The sequence below is a fragment of the Agelaius tricolor genome, unplaced genomic scaffold (genome assembly GCF_023055355.1).
Source record: "Agelaius tricolor isolate 1412-34295 unplaced genomic scaffold, bAgeTri1.0.p SCAF_127, whole genome shotgun sequence".
NCBI lineage: Eukaryota > Metazoa > Chordata > Aves > Passeriformes > Icteridae > Agelaius > Agelaius tricolor.
This window is the reverse complement of record NW_027269387.1, coordinates 141,043-157,945: the sequence shown is the minus strand read 5'-3', so window position 1 is coordinate 157,945 and position 16,903 is coordinate 141,043. Positions and strand designations below refer to the sequence as shown.

Sequence of the window (16,903 nt, the reverse complement as noted above, 5' to 3'; positions counted from 1 at the left end):
TCTTGATGGAAGACAGATAATAAAATGCTTACTAGGGAATAGCAGAGGACATGTATCAAAACGCCCAGTGGGATACTCAGGCTTTGTGTGATCATTTTTTTTAAGGAACTATGGATGCATTGCGATTTTTGGAGTAGGAACACAAGTAACTGAAAGATGTATAATTTGCCAAAGGATAAATAAAAGGGTGGTGAGAAAAACAACATGAGAAGGTCATGAGTTAACTCGTCGACCATTTCGAAGTATCCAAGCAGAAGTTTGCTTTGGTAAACTCTGGATTTATTTGTAAAAACCGTTTAATCCAGGAAAAAAAAAAGGATATGCCACATGCTGGGCAGGAGGGAGATTGTAAGAGAATAACATTTTTAAAGGCAATAAAAGAAAAACGGGGAAAGTATAAGGCTGGGAACGAAATATTACCTCATCCATTCCTGTTTGTTCCCCCACTCGTTTGCGGCTGCCCCAGCCCCTGTGCCGGCTCCGGCACAGCCCGTCTGTCCCGGCCCGTCTGTCCCGGCCCGTCTGTCCTGGTCCCGGCCATCTGGCCTGGTCCGTCTGGCCCGGTCTGTCTGTCCCGGTCCCGGCCGCCTGGCCCGCGGCCGCTCCGCTGGCCGTGCTGGCGGAAGGGGCGGGGGGTCCATCCTGCCGTGTGCACCGTGGGTACCGCGCTGACCGCACCGAGGGGGCGTCTCGTCTGTCCCATCCCCGGCTGCCCTGACTCTGCTCGGCTCCCGCCGCTGCAGCCGGGGTCAGTCGCCGGCTTGGTCTCTGCCGGATCAGCCGCCGTGAGCCACGTGGGGCCGATCCACGCTGCAGCTCGGTCTGCACCGGAACAGCCCCTGGGACGATCCCGGCTGCAGACCCCGCCTTTGGAGGATCCAGACCCTGAGCTGTGCCGATCCCCTCGGGCGATTCCCCCTGCAGACCCCGCCTTTGGAGCATCCAGACCCTGAGCTGTGCCGAGTTCCCCCGTCCTGCCCTGAGCTCCGTTCCCTTGGTAACCACAGCTCCGGCTGCTCAGCGGAACTCTCTAAAGGAATCACCTTATCGAAACACTAAAAGTTCAGGTAAAAGAAAGCCCTCTCCTGATTCTTCCTAAAAATACGGGAGAAAAGCTATAGAAGATAAAAATCCAAAAAGAATGGCATAAAGGGATGTCCTAGGGTGACGTTATGATGCTTGTATCCCCATTCATGTGTTCTGTGAATGTTGGATATTATGTTCTGTACCTTTAAGACCGGCTCTGAAGAAGGAAAGTTTTGTTTTGGTTTTCTTATCAGCCTGGCGGGACACGGAGACTGCAGCTTTTGCTTTTGCTGCTTTTGCTTTTTGCTTTTGCTCTCTCGCTCTTGCTTGCTTCGCTTCTGCTTGCTTTTGCTCATTGGCTAGTTTAGCTAAACTGTCCAATTTCTTCCTAGACGGTTTCTCCTTTCCTTTTTCGGATCATTTCGAACCTGCTCCGGACTGGGACCTGAGAAACACCAAGATCCTGCACCTTGTGGCCTGCAGCAGCAGCCCCAGCGCCGCAGGGACTGAGAACAGAGTGACCACCCCCCAAGAGAGACTTTCTGAATTTTTCATCTTTTTCAGAGCGGTGTCATCCGGTATTGTTCCTTTTGTGTGCTGGGGGGTGCTGTGCTTGTTAAATAAACAGGTTCTTTCCACTCCTCTCTGAGGAATCCTTCCCGAACCGGTTGGGGGGAGGGGCTGTGGGGGTTTGCTTACTGGAGGAGCCCTAATTTGGAAATTCTCCTCCAAATTTGCCCTAAACCTCGACAAAATCTTGGTGCCCAACGCTGGGCTTGAGAGAGTGAGTGGAAAAACCCTGTTTTGAGGGTATTTTGGTTGCCATTACTCTCTGTTTGTTTGATGCAGTTAATAGCCATGCTTTTTGAATTCATGATGAGTGTTGGGGTGAAGGCTTGCATGTGCTTCTGGTCCCTAGGGTTTTCGAGATTTTAATACCTCTGTGGTCCCTAGGTTTATTTTTCTATCCTGAAATAGTTCTAGTATTGTCCCTCATACGTAGTTTTTACAGCAGAGGGGCAGTGACCAGAATAGCTATCCTGCTGGGCTTGATGGCAATGATGTGCAAGAAGTTTATAAACATGTTGGGGTCTGCTCCAGGTATGAATGGTTCTTGGCAATGGTTATTCGTCCAGTTTGTTAGAGGAGGAGCAGCAGGGAATGAGGCTTTTCAGCCTTTGCTTTCCTCCTTCTCCTATGAATCGGTTGCATCAGTAGTAAAGGATGTTCAGTTTCCCCTGAATGTTAGAGAAACCATCTTTCTTGTATTCAATCTGGTAACTTTCTTCTATACAGTCTGCTGTTTCTCCAGAATGAGGGCTGAGATTTCTAGACAGGCTGATGAGACCCCTGACTCAGGAGTAGACCCAGGTGTGAAACATCCTGAGTGGTGTGGGAAATGGCAGGAAATGGGCCAAATCCTGAAGGAATTCTCCGACCCTATAGTCTGGGATTTTCCCCATAAACAAATTCAGAACCCAGCTGAGGTGGGGAAATATCTGAAAGAGAAATACCAGGATGAGCCTAAGGAGAGAAAGGTCATTGCAGTGAGCTGGGCCCTGGCATATGCTTATCGCACTCTGTTGGAGACTGTAGGACAGCAGATGGAGGCAGGGGAGCAGGGAGATAAATCAGCAGCTGTCCCAGTCACTCAGGCTGCAGCCAACACCACAGGCTCAAAGCCAGCAGCCAAACCAGCCAGTGAGCCTGAGCCAGCAGCTAAACCAATGGCTGTTGCTACCAGTACTAGAAGTGGGAAATGCACGGACAGGACCAATCAACCAGTGGATGATGATGATGACGATGGAGCAGAAGGAACCTCAATGCCTCCTGACATAAAATCAGGAGTCAAAGCAGCAGGTGCAAGATCAGAAGCCAATATTGAGTCCTTTTCCCTGAAGGACCTTCGTGGCTTATGGAAGGATTACACCCAACGACCTGATGAATCCATAATTCATTGGTTAGTCCGTCTCTGGGATGCTGCATGCGAGGCTACAATCCTGGATGGCACGGAAGCGAGGCATTTGGGATCCCTATCACATGATCCTGTCATCGACCAAGGAATGATGAGGGGGGCAAACCCTCAGAGCCTCTGGGCACGGGTCTTGGAAAGTGTTGCACACAAAGATACCTGTGTGCAGATGATCTTTACATGCAACAAACACAGTGGAAGACCATAGAGCAAGGGATCTAACGCCTGAGAGAGATGGCAGTGGCAGAGATTATCTTCGCAGATGATGTAACAACTAGGAACCCAGACTTGGTGCCACGCACGTCTGTGATGTGGCGGAAACTTGTGCGACTTGGGTCACACGAATATGCTTCTGCCCTAGCCATAATGAAGCGGGATGAGAGGGATGAGACTGTGCTGGATATGGCAAGGAAGCTCCGAGCATATGCAGATGCTGTGCGTGGCCCAACACATGCCAGAATTGCAGCGGTAGAAACACGTCTGCAGAACTTAGAGGATAAGATAGAGGAGAATCATAAGAAGCTCAGAGAGGAGATTAAAGAAGACCTTCTCCAAATCTCGGCAGTACAGATCAGAGGTTCTGGTATCCAAGGCAGACGTTCCCCAGATGGCCAGAGAAGGTACACCCCACGAACAGAGCTGTGGTTCTACCTGCGTGACTGTGGAGAAAATATGAGGAGGTGGGATGGAAAACCTACTGCTGTTCTGGCACGACGGGTGCGTGAATTGAAGGAAGCCACCAGGAAGAAAGCAGCTCCAGTTGCCCGTAGCCGAACCGCCAGGTATGATGCTGATGATGCCACGTCTGATCCCCTTGAAGGAATATCCAAGACATATGCCCAGGGAAAGAAGGATAACCAGGCTTAGAGGGGCCCTGCCTCTAGCCAGGTAGAGGCCAGGGAAAATCGTGTTTTCTGGTCTGTGTGGATTCGTTGGCCTGGCACATCGGAACCACAAGAGCATAAAGCTTTGGTTGATACTGGCGCGCAATGTACATTAATTCCGTCGAGACATGTGGGGACAGAGTCTGTTTCTATTGCTGGTGTGACAGGGGGATCCCAGGATTTCACTTTGGTGGAAGCTGATGTGAGCCTGACTGGGAATGAGTGGAAGAAACATCCTATTGTGACTGGCCCAGAGGCCCCATGTATTTTGGGCATAGACTACCTTCGAAGTGGGTATTTCAAAGACCCAAAAGGACTCAAGTGGGCATTTGGGATAGCTGCTGTAGAGACAGAGGGCATCCAGCAATTGAACACCTTGCCTGGGCTGTCTGAGAATCCATCTGCAGTAGGATGTCTGATGGGAGAAGATCAACGAGTGCCAATTGCCACCTCCATAGTGCATCGACGACAGTATAGAACCACTCGAGATGCTGTGATCCCCATCCATAAGATGATCCGTGAGCTGGAGAGCCAAGGGGTGGTCAGCAAGACCCACTCACCCTTCCACAGCCCCATTTGGCCTGTGCAAAAATCTGAAGGAGAATGGAGATTGACTGTGGACTACCGTGCATTGAATGAGGTGACTCCACCGCTGAGCGCTGCCGTGCCAGACATATTAGAGCTCCAGTACGAGCTTGAGTTCAAGGCAGCGAGGTGGTATGCCACTATAGACATTGCCAATGCATTTTTCTCCATTCCTCTGGCAGCAGAATGCAGGCCTCAGTTTGCTTTCACGTGGAGGGGAGTGCAGTATACCTGGAACCGACAGCCCCAGGGATGGAAGCACAGTCCCACCATCTGCCATGGACTGATCCAGACTGCACTGGAAAGAGGTGAGGCTCCAGAACATCTGCAATATATTGATGAGATCATTGTGTGGGGGAACACAGCTGCGGAAGTGTTTGAGAAAGGAAAGGAAATCATCCAAATCCTCCTGGGAGCTGGTTTCGCCATTAAAAAGAGCAAAGTAAAGGGACCGGCTCATGAGATTCAGTTCCTGGGAGTGAAGTGGCAAGATGGACGGCGTCAGATTCCTACAGACGTCATCAACAAGATCACAGCAATGTCTCCACCCACCAATAAGAAAGAGACACAAGCTTTCCTAGGTGCCATAGGCTTTTGGAGGATGCACATTGCTGAGTATAGTCAGATCATGAGCCCTCTTTACCTGGTCACCTGCAAGAAGAACACTTTCCACTGGGGCCCTGAGCAGCAACAGGCCTTTGTCCAGATCAAGCAGGAGATCGCTCATGCAGTAGCTCTTGGCCCAGTTAGGATGGGACCAGATGTGAAGAACAAGCTCTATTCTGCAGCCGGGAACCATGGCTTGTCCTGGAGCCTTTGGCAGAAGGTGCCTGGGGAGACTCGGGGTCGACCACTGGGATTTTGGAGTCGAGGCTACAGAGGCTCTGAGGCCAACTACACTCCCACAGAGAAGGAAATCTTGGCTGCCTATGAAGGAGTCCAAGCTGCCTCAGAGATGATTGCTACAGAAGCGCGACTCCTCCTGGCACCCCGACTACCGGTGCTGGGGTGGATGTTCAAAGGCAAGGTTCCTTCCACTCACCATGCCACCAGTGCCACATGGAGCAAGTGGATTGCTCTTATCATCAGCGCGCCCATATAGGTAAAGTGAATCGCCCTGGGATTTTGGAGGTAATTACAAATTGGCCCGAAGGTGAGAATTTTGGTGTCACAGATGAAGAGCAAGAACCAGTGACACGGGCTGAAGAGGCTCCTCCATATAACCAACTGCCTGCAGAGGAAACACACTATGCTCTTTTCACTGACGGTTCCTGTCGCATCTTAGGGATGAACAGGAAATGGGAAGCAGCCGTATGGAGCCCCACACGACAGGCTGCACAAGCTACTGAAGGAGAAGGTGGATCGAGTCAACTTGCAGAACTCAAAGCCGTTCAACTGGCCCTGGACATTGCAGAAAGAGAGAAATGGCCAAAGCTCTACCTCTACACTGATTCATGGATGGTAGCCAATGCTCTGTGGGGATGGCTGGAGAAGTGGAAAAAGGCTAACTGGCAGCATAGAGGAAAACCAATTTGGGCTGCTGATGAGTGGAAAGATATTGCTACCAGGGTAGGGAGGCTACCTGTGGAAGTCCGCCATGTAGATGCCCATGTCCCCAAGAGTAGAGCCAATGAGGAGCACCAAAACAATGAGCAGGTAGACCAGGCAGCAAAGATAGGGGTGTCAAAGATAGACCTAGATTGGGAACACAAGGGAGAGTTATTCCTAGCTCGATGGGCCCATGATGCCTCAGGCCATCAGGGCAGAGATGCCACCTATAAGTGGGCAAGAGACTGAGGGGTGGATTTAACCATGGACAGTATTTCACAGGTTATCCATGACTGTGAGACGTGTGCTGCCATCAAGCAGGCCAAGCGAGTGAAGCCCCTGTGGTACGGTGGGCGGTGGTCCAAGTACAAGTATGGGGAGGCCTGGCAGATTGACTCCATCACACTGCCCCAGACACGCCAGGGCAAGCGCTACGTGCTGACCATGGTGGAAGCCACGACTGGATGGCTGGAAACCTACCCTGTGTCTCATGCTACTGCCCGGAACACCATCCTGGGCCTGGAAAAGCAAATCCTGTGGAGACATGGTACCCCTGAGAGGCTTGAGTCAGACAATGGGACTCATTTCAAGAACAGCCTTATCAGCACCTGGGCTAGCAAACATGGCATTGAGTGGGTGTACCATATCCCCTACCATGCACCAGCTGCAGGCAAAGTGGAGAGGTACAATGGACTACTAAAAACCCAGCTGAAAGCTTTGGGTGGGGGATCTTTCAAAAATTGGGAGCAGCATTTAGCAAAGGCCACCTGGTTAGTTAACACCCGAGGTTCCACCAACCGAGCAGGTCCTGCCTGGTCTGAGTCCCTGAATGTAATAGATGGAGATAAAGTCCCAGTGGTACGTGTCAGAGGTTTGTTAGGGAAGAATGTGTGGGTCAATTCTGCCTTGAGTACAGACAAACCCATTCGTGGGGTTGTCTTTGCTCAAGGACCAGGTTGCACATGGTGGATAATGCAAAGAGATGGAACAACACGATGTGTACCTCAGGGAGATCTGATTGTGGGGTGAGAATGATATGCAATATCACTGTTCGTTGGATGTTACTGCCATTGTCTGTACATTACACCATACAGACATGAGATAGAAGGAAATGTGTAAGTGATGAAGGTCTGGGCAAGTGGAAGATGGAGAAGGAGATGTGCAAGTGTCGAAGGTCTGAGCAAGTGATAGATGGAGCTTTGAGTGAGTAAAGTGAAAGGGGTGAAATCCTGCCGCTCTGTAGTATAGGGCCTGGATTCAGTGGTCCAGTGTGGGGATGTGATGAGGGCATGATGGGTATTGCTTGTAAATTTTGGGGGAGCAGATGGAAATTTTGTGTGAATAAATGCATGATGTGTGGTAGTATGTTGATGATATGGGGATAAGGGGTGGAATGCCCTAGGGTGACGTTATGATGCTTGTATCCCCATTCATGTGTTCTGTGAATGTTGGATATTATGTTCTGTACCTTTAAGACCGGCTCTGAAGAAGGAAAGTTTTGTTTTGGTTTTCTTATCAGCCTGGCGGGACACAGAGACTGCGGCTTTTGCTTTTGCTGCTTTTGCTTTTTGCTTTTGCTCTCTCGCTCTTGCTTGCTTCGCTTCTGCTTGCTTTTGCTCATTGGCTAGTTTAGCTAAACTGTCCAATTTCTTCCTGGACAGTTTCTCCTTTCCTTTTTCGGATCATTTCGAACCTGCTCCGGACTGGGACCTGAGAAGCACCAAGATCCTGCACCTTCTGGCCTGCAGCAGCAGCCCCAGCGCCGCAGGGACTGAGAACAGAGTGACCACCCCCCAAGAGAGACTTTCTGAATTTTTCATCTTTTTCAGAGCGGTGCCATCCGGTATTGTTCCTTTTGTGTGCTGAGGGGTGCTGTGCTTGTTAAATAAACAGGTTCTTTCCACTCCTCTCCGAGGAATCCTTCCCGAACCTGTTGGGGGGAGGGGCTGTGTGGGTTTGCTTACTGGAGGAGCCCTAATTTGGAAATTCTCCTCCAAATTTGCCCTAAACCTCGACAAGGGATTAGTCTATTTCCATTAAAAGAGGCTCCCATAGGAGGGGGTGGACCAGGGTTTGTAAATGCTCCTTTGACTTCGTCTGAGGTCTGAAATTTTAAGAAATAAATAAAAGGGATATTTGGAGGATCCCATAGGCATAGCTGAACAATTAGACCAATTTTTAGGTCCAAACATTTATACTTCAGAAGAGATGTGGTCTGTAATGAAAATAATATTTTTCTCAGGAAGAAAGGCAATTAATCAGAGCAGCTGAAATAAAAGCTTAGGAAAAAAGATAATCTACGGGGACCCCCAGAGAAGACAAAATGCCAGCTGTACCTCCTGAGTGGGGTAAAAATAACGAGGAGGGGAGTAAACACATGAATAATTATTGTAATTACATAATCAAAGGAATAAATGAGACAGCATATCAAAGGCGAAATGCAGGGGAAAAAGAAAAAGTTTTTAAGGGACAGCTTTTCGAGGGGAAAGAATAAACTGCATCTAAATAGATAAACAAACTTAAGAGAAATAGGAAAATGGTCCTAAGTAAGCAGAAGATCTGAAAATCTTTAAAGAGATGGGCACAGAGGAGGAATAGGGAGGTCATAAGCTCTAATTTTCTGGGGGGAACAAATACCATCTGGAGCCTGTGATAACTTTAAAAGTGGGTCCCCAAGAAGAAGAATTGGAATTTGTAATAGACACAGGGGTAGAGAGAACCTGCCTGTTAAACATTCCAAAAAGTTATAGTGTGAGCAAACATAGAGTGAAAGTAACAGGGGCAAAGAGGGAAAGTTTTACATTTCTGGTCATTAAAGATGTAGTAATTGAGGGAAGAAACTAAAATTTGCATGGGAGATATCTTATTGGTCCCAGGGGCAGGTAGCAATTTATTGGAAAGAGTCTTACAAGTGCAATTAAGAATAGGAGTTATATCAGAAAATGGGAAAATGACAGCTAGAGTTTTAAAATTATTTAAAAGAGGATGAAGAAAAAAAACAACAAAGAAGTTTGAGGTGGGGAAGGAAATAGGGGAGGATTAAATATCGACCCCATAAGGGTTACAATTGAGAGAGAAGATTGTCCCATAGGTGTACGTCAGTATCCTGTATCTTTAGAAGGACGGGAAGATTTGAAGCCGGTAATAGAAGGACTAATAAAGGATGGGGCATTAGAACCTTGTATGTCTCCTCATAATATCCCTATTCCCCCAGTAAAGTCTGATGGGAGTTATAGACTAGTACAAAATTTAAGGGAAGTTAATAAAAGAACTCAGACTCACTACCCAGTGGTAAAATATCTTGGACACTTAATAAATAAAAGTAGCTAGAAAACCAACCATGAGAAAATTGCAAGAATTTTATTCATTCTCCCTCCCTCTTCAAAGAGAGAGATCAGAAAATTTCCTAGATTATTGAAATATTATAGATTGAGGGGTACGCACAAGTAGCAAAATTTGTGTATGAAAAAAACGGACAGAAGGAGATGATATAAAACAGACCAAAGAAGATCTTGTTAAATTAAAAGAGTTAAGTTAAAACTAGCCTAAGTACCAGCTTTAAGCTTACCTCTGTAAGAAAAGACATTTATCATTTATACATAAATACAGAAAATGGAGTACCTCATAAAATTTTAATTCAAGACTAAGGAAGAGTAAAAAAATATCTAGTAGCTCATATATCAAAGATGTTGGACTCAGTAAGCCACAGCTAGCCAGTAGGTATTTAACAGCTACTGCAATCCTAGTAAAAGAAAGTTGTAAGCTTACTTTTGGAAGTAATTTAGTTAGGTTCAGTTCATACCGTCTGAGGTGTGTTGAATCAAAAAAAACAGGTAAGAAGAGAAGAAAGAGAGAAGTTGAAGTAGGGAGGTGGTTAGCAAACTCTGAGATGTTAGAATGTGAAGCGATGACATCTTGGTGCTAGAAGAGAGCAGAAGTGTGAATGCGGGGTTTTTGCATGAAAGGCAGGGAAGTGTCTCAACACACGGTTGTTAGGAGGTTATTCAATGCCGAACTGAGGTCCAGAAAGGGTTTAGCAGAACGGGCTCTCCTTGAAGGGAAAAGAGGATAAGTTGACTAGAGAAAGGAAAAGAATGTCAGGAGCACCTGGGGACGCCAGGTTTGGGGTTGTCAAGGTTGGGAGGTGTCTGCCCGCTCCCTACGAGCGGCAGGGTCTCGGAGGCTGCGGCAGGCACCGATCCATGGAGGTGACCCAGCGGCGGTGCTGGCAGCAGGGGACACACGGGTTTGCCGGGCAGGAGCGGGCTGGCTCCGTGGGGGAACTGCCGGGGGGCTCCCAGACTGCCGGGGTCCCGAGTCCAGGATGGCTGCGTCGGCCCTGGTAAGTGGGCCGAGAGAGAGAAGGAAAGAGAAAGAGAGAGAAGAGAGAGAGAGAGGGCAAAAGGGACCCAAGGCTGCCCCCAGGGTCCCCGTGCCCATGGCTGCTCTCCCCTGCTCCGGCCCTGCAGCAAAGTGGCAGCACGGCATTGACAGCAAGGCCGTGAAAAGAGGGGGACGGGGCTAGCACTAAAAGATAAAATCAAAGCAGAGATTGCTGACTCTCCAAACCTCACAAAGTGGTTTGTTTTTCTTAAGTAAGAAAGGTTTTGGTCTTTTCTTTTGTGTGTTTTGTTTGCTGTTAAAAAGAAGTTTGGTTTGGTTTTTTTTCCTGAAGAATGGGTTTTTAAGGCTAAAACAATAAAATGCTGCCCAAAAAGTAAAAAGCAATAGATGTGATACGTCTCGTGTTAAAATTGGTCTAGCTTTTCCTATTTAACTAACTGTAACTGACAAAAAGAAGAATTTGCCTCTGCAGCTCTTAGCACAGCTGGATAGAAGAAGAAGAGGCTGCTGTGGAAAAAGCTTTTAGCTAAACCCAGAAAGTTTGGAAGAAAAGTGAATGGTAAAAGTTAATGCAGTATGATCTTGCTTTTATTACTATGCTATTAAGAAGTCCTATCCAGGTACTACTGAAGCAACAATCAGAATCACGGAAAGAGGGTGAATTCATGCCAGCAGAATCAAAGGACTTGTGAAGAAACCTGAGGAATGGACTATCGCATTTAAACCGGGTGATACCAAACTGACTTTCCAATGGGGACTGAGTGGTAATAGTTTCGAAAAAGGCAAATGATCCAAGAAATGTACAAAGAACAACACAGAATTAAGAATTAAGATGATGCTTATACCACTGGTTTCAAGCACTGCCTGGTTTTATTCTGGTCTTGCCTGAATAAAACATCTCCTTAGGGGAGGAATACTCCAGATAGAAGGATCAAGACTGTTTTTGTGTTCTGACCTTAGCCTGAGAATTGTACAGGGGAGAAGGGGAATTACCATTTCCATCAGTAAACTTTATTTGATTCATTCCAATACTGGACATGCTAGCTGGGTTATAAGTAAATGCTTGAATTGTGAGAATAACTAGTATGGAAGTTCACAACATTTATGCTCTTATTGCAAAAAGTGTTAAAGTAATAACTTAGCTTTGTGGATGGGAATTATTAGTGCCTGGTGAATGAGAGATACCTGAAGAATGGTAAGAGACCACAGTTAAAGGGTGTCCAAACCAATTTGCCTGGAAATTAGTTAAGAGAAAGTGACAAGGAAATAGAGGGCACGACCAGATTGGCCTCTGTATTTCGCCACGGAGAAGATCAAATACACCTGCTGTGGATTGCAACCTCACAGGCCTGGGAGGTGGGAGTATAAGCCATACTGGACCTCTGTTATTCCTGTTTCTGGCACTCATTTGTTCTCTTTTCCCTTTCGGGATACCAGCAAGATTGTGTCACAAATGCTGCAGAAAGCATCACGTGGAAAGAAACCAAAGTTCCTCTTTAATTACACATACCTATGTCAACAGCCACTGTTATAACCCATCCAAATTAAGAACCTGTAGGCAAAATGGAGTAGATTATTGGATTACAAGAAACTTAGGAAAATGTGGTAATGGATTTGGAATTGAATGTCTAAAAGGAGAGAGATGGATTTGTTTTACATTTAATCTTGAAGATACGGTTCAAGATTTGGTAAAAAAACAAATAATAAACAAAAAGGTAAAACCAGCACAGCAACTTAACTCTGTATTGACCCCAAATTATCTATTGAGTTGTATTACAAGACTCCAAGCAGTTATAGAAATGATAGCAAATGGAGCTGCCCAGGCATTGGAGTTAATATAAAGTCAGCTAAGCCAAGCAAAAACTGTAGGGTGTCAGAATAGGTTGGCTTTACACTATTTATTGGCCAAAGAAGGGGGTGTTTGTAGAAAGTTTAATATATCAAATTGTTGAAAATTGATGACCACAGAAAAGTGATTCTAGAAAAAGCAATAGAAATCAAAGAAGAAAAAAATAGATATGCATATAATAACCCAGGTACTGGTCCAAAAATTAGAAAACAATGTTAAAACCTAGCTGGTAGGGTAATGTATTAGAAGAAATTAAGATCTTTCATTTTATGTGTTGCTATTTTTATTTACTATTTTTATATTTCTTCCTTGTGTAATCCCCTGTTTTATTTTGCCCACATAGTCCAGAAGATGCAAGTAGATAACAAATATTGCTCAAGCCAAAGGATTTACAAAGAATAAGAGTGGGGATTGTGAAAAATGCAGGTATTTTATGATTGGCTTTTTTGAAACATTAAAATGAATATTATATGTGTTGTGTTAGAAAGTAATGCTGTATTAATTCTCTTAAGTAGTGTGTTAAATATAGTTTTAGGTTACAAAAACTGTTAATATAGAAACGATGCTATGTAAGATACTTACTTTTTTTAAAGAAAGGACTTACAGCGAGATAGCGGCCACAGGACACCTGGATCTTTCAGAGAAAAAGAATTTATTGCCCTCTTATCAGAAGAAACGAACTTCTTCCTGCCTCCAAGGCGCTGTTAGGATTAGAAGGAAGAAGTGGATGATGAGCAGACAGAATCCTGTGTTTGAATGGAATTTATGCATCATGTATGAAGTGTATGACTCTGCAACAGGCTATTGCTTTTAAGGGTTAATCCTTTGTTAACGGGGGTCCTTTTTCGGGCCTGTGCTGCCCAGAAAAAGGTACCCGGACGTCCGTAACTCTTTGTTTTTGTTGTCTCATACTTCTTAATTCAAATTGTCCAAATTATTATTACTCTAATTGTATGACTATTTTTATAACCATTTTATTACTATTAAACTTTCAAAAATTTTAAAAGCAAGTGATTGGCGTTTTTCACACCAGTCTGTTAGGTGAAAATTATCAAAAGATTTTTGTGAGTTTTCTAATTTTGGCATTAATGCTGGCAAATTTTCAGGGTTTACTGTCTAATTTTGGGTCGAGAAATCTGTCCCAAACACTGAGGGGACTCTGGAGCTATTTGGGAACAGTTCTTTTTTGAAATTCTTTTGTGTTGGGATCAAAGGGCTGGCATTTGCAGGGGCAAAATAATTCTCTGTCTGTCCTGTATTTATTAAAGCAGCTGTCATATTCCAACCTCCTCCTCCTCCTCCTCCTCGTTGCCCGGTTTGTGTGCATGGATGTGGCTGTGCAGACAAATCGTGACACAAAGTAGTCCCACTGGGTGCTAGGAGTGTGAAGGCGAAAACGCGGAGGCACACCAGGTATCAGTTGTGCACGGTTACACGCTGCGCTGCAGAGGGATCTCTCGGTGCCCGGCAGAAGGAGAGACGTGGAAGGATACATGCAAGGCGCTGCAGTTTTCGCCTGCTGTGGTGCCGTGTATAGACGCAGTGGCGGCAGAAGTGGCGTGACAGGGCACAGGGATGCCGGCTGTGGCCGGACAGCGGCACGCAGCGGCTCGGAACCGGGACCGGGCTGTGCCAGAGCTGCGGCGAAAGCAGTGGGGGGGTGGCGGCGGGGCCGTGGAAATAGAACTGCACATGCGTGCAGCTGATCCCGGATGCAGCGCTGTGGTTCGATGAGGTGGCATGGAGTGATATCACTGGTGCTGGGGTTGTAGCAACTGCGCATGCGTGGGTTCCGTCACTACCGCAGCGCAGGCAGTCATCATGGTGGCGGGCGGGCCGGGGGGTGCGGGAGGCGGCGGAGCCGCGGGAACGGGAACGGGGCTGCGGCTGCGGCCGTGGAAGGAAACGCCGGGACGTCCGTGGTTGCAGGAGGCGGCGGAGCCACGCCATCCAGCAGCTCTGAAGCGGGAGGGTGCGGTGGGGAAGGCGCAGCTCGGCCCGTCATGCAGCGGCTGTGGCAGGAGAGGGGAAGCGACCACGGGCGGCGCTGACGAGAGGCTGGGCTGGAGCGCCGCGGCGCCGGCACGGGGTGCCTTGGGTGGCTGGGGCGCCCCGGTAAGACAGTCATTAAAACACCCTAAAAATTATTTTAAAAGCCCTGAAAAAGCCCTAAAGGTATCCTAAACATTTCCAGAGAATTCCTAAAAAACTCCTGCAAAAAAACCCCTAAAAGATCCCTAAAAATCCCTGAAAAATCACCTGAAAGACCCTAAAAAACTGTTGAACCCCTAGCTGTAACACTGTGGCCTCCAAACATCATCTCTACCTATTAATCGGGGTAACTGCAAGACCCTCAAACACCACCAAAATCACCAGCTTGAGTTGGTCTGGACAGCACCAAATAAAATAAAATAAAAAGCTTTATAAAAAGAAAAATTAAAAATAAAAATTAAATAAAAAATAAAATAAAATAAAATAAAATAACTGCTTTAAAAATGGGAAAATAAAAAATAGAAAATTAAAAAAAATAAAAAGCTTTAAAAACAGAAAAATTAAAACTAAAAATTAAAAAAAAAAATAAAAAATAAAAGAAATGCTTTAAAAATAGAAAAATTAAAACTAAAAATTAAATAAAAATTAAATTAAAAAAATAAAAGAAATGCTTTAAAAATAAAAAAAATCAAAACTAAAAAATTAAATAAAAAATAAAATTAAAAAATAAAAGAAATGCTTTAAAAATAGAAAAAACAAAACTAAAAATAAATAAAAAGTAAAATTAAAATAAAATAAATGTTTAAAAATAAAAAAATCAAAACTAAAAATTAAATAAAAAATAAAAAAAGCTTTAAAAATAGAAAGATCAAAAATAAAAATTAAATAAAAATAAAAAATAAAAAATGCTTTAAAAATAAAAAAATCAAAACTAAAAATTAAATAAAAAAGAAAATTAAAAAAATAAAATAAATGCTTTAAAAATAGAAAAAGCAAAAAATAAAAAGGAAATAAAATATAAAATTAAGAAGATAAAATAAATAGTTTAAAAATAAAAAATTAAAACTAAAAATGAAATAAAAATTAAAATTAAAAAATAAAAAAAAGCCTTAAAAATAGAAAAAATAAAACTAAAAATGAAATAAAAATTAAATTAAAAAATAAAAGAAATGCTTTAAAAATAGAAAAAGCAAAAAATAAAAAGGAAATAAAAAATAAAATTAACAAGATAAAATAAATAGTTTAAAAATAAAAAATTAAAACTAAAAATGAAATAAAAAATAAAATTAAAAATTAAAATAAATGTTTTTAAAAAAAATTAAAACTAAAAATTTAAAAGAAATACAAAAAAGCTTTAAAAATAGAAAGACCAAAAATAAAAATTAAATTAAAAAAAAAAAATGCTTTAAAAATAAAAAAATCAAAACTAAAAATTAAATAAAAAAGAAAATTAAAAAAATAAATGCTTTAAAAATAGAAAAAGCAAAAAATAAAAATGAAATAAAAAATAAAATTAAAAAAATTAAAAAATAGTTTAAAATAGACAATTAAAACTAAAAATGCAATAAAAAATAAAATTAAAAAATAAAATAAATGTTTTAAAAAAAAATTAAAACTAAAAATTAAAAAGAAATACAAAAAAGCTTTAAAAATAGAAAGACCAAAAATAAAAATTAAATAAAAAATAAAAAATAATAAATTCTTTAAAAATAAAAAACTCAAAACTAAAAATTAAAAAAAAAATAAAATAAAAAAAATAAAATAAATGCTTTAAAAATACAAAAAGCAAAAAATAAAAATGAAATAAAATATAAAATTTAAAAAATTTAAAAAATAGTTTAAAAATAAAAAATTAAAACTAAAAAAGAAATAAAAAATAAAGTTAAAAAATAAAAAAAAGCTTTAAAAATAGAAAAATTAAAACAAAAAATTAAATAAAAAATAAAAAAAGCTTTAAAAATAGAAAAAGCAAAAAATAAAAAATGAAAAAAAAAAAAAATTAAAAATAAAATAAATGCTTAAAAAAAAATTGAAACAAAAAATTAAATAAAAAATAAAATTAAAAAATAAAATAAAAAGCTTTAAAAATTGAAAAATCAAAAATAAAAATTAAATAAAAAGTAAAAAATAAAAAAATGCTTTAAAAATAAAAAAATCAAAAATTAAAAATTAAATAAAAACTAAAAAAAATAAATGCTTTAAAAATAGATAAAGCAAAAATAAATATGAAATAAAAATAATATTAAAAAAATAAAATAAATAGTTTATAAATAAAAAATGAAAACTAAAAAATAAAAAATAAAATTTAAAAAAATAAATGCTTTCAAAAAAATAAAACAAAAATTAAATTAAAAAAAATTTAAAAATAAAACAAAAACCTTTAAAAATAGATAAATCAAAAATAAAAATTAAATAAAAAATAATCTAAAAAAAGCTTTAAAAATAAAAACCTCAAAACTAAAAATTAAGATAAAAATAAAAATAAAAAATCTAAAAAATGCTTCAAAAATATAAAAATTAAAACTAAAAATTAAAAAAAAGAAAATTAAAAAATTTAATAAATGCTCTAAAATATAAAAATTAAAACTAAAAAAAGGTAAAAAAAAAGCTTTAAAAATAGGAAAGTTAAAAAAATATTAAATAAAAATTAAATTAAAAAAAAAAAAATTAAATATTAATTATTAAAAATAATTAAAAACCAAA

At 41.7% G+C, this 16,903-nt stretch overlaps 1 long non-coding RNA gene across 1 annotated transcript; it reads left to right on the top strand.

Moving 5' to 3' along the window:
* The first annotated feature begins 408 nt into the window (after window positions 1-408).
* On the top strand, window positions 409-13,493 carry LOC139586621 (uncharacterized). The gene is made up of 2 exons (XR_011677878.1): window positions 409-1,067; window positions 10,832-13,493. It is a non-coding gene; the product is annotated as an uncharacterized lncRNA (long non-coding RNA).
* Window positions 13,494-16,903: the final 3,410 nt, after the last annotated feature.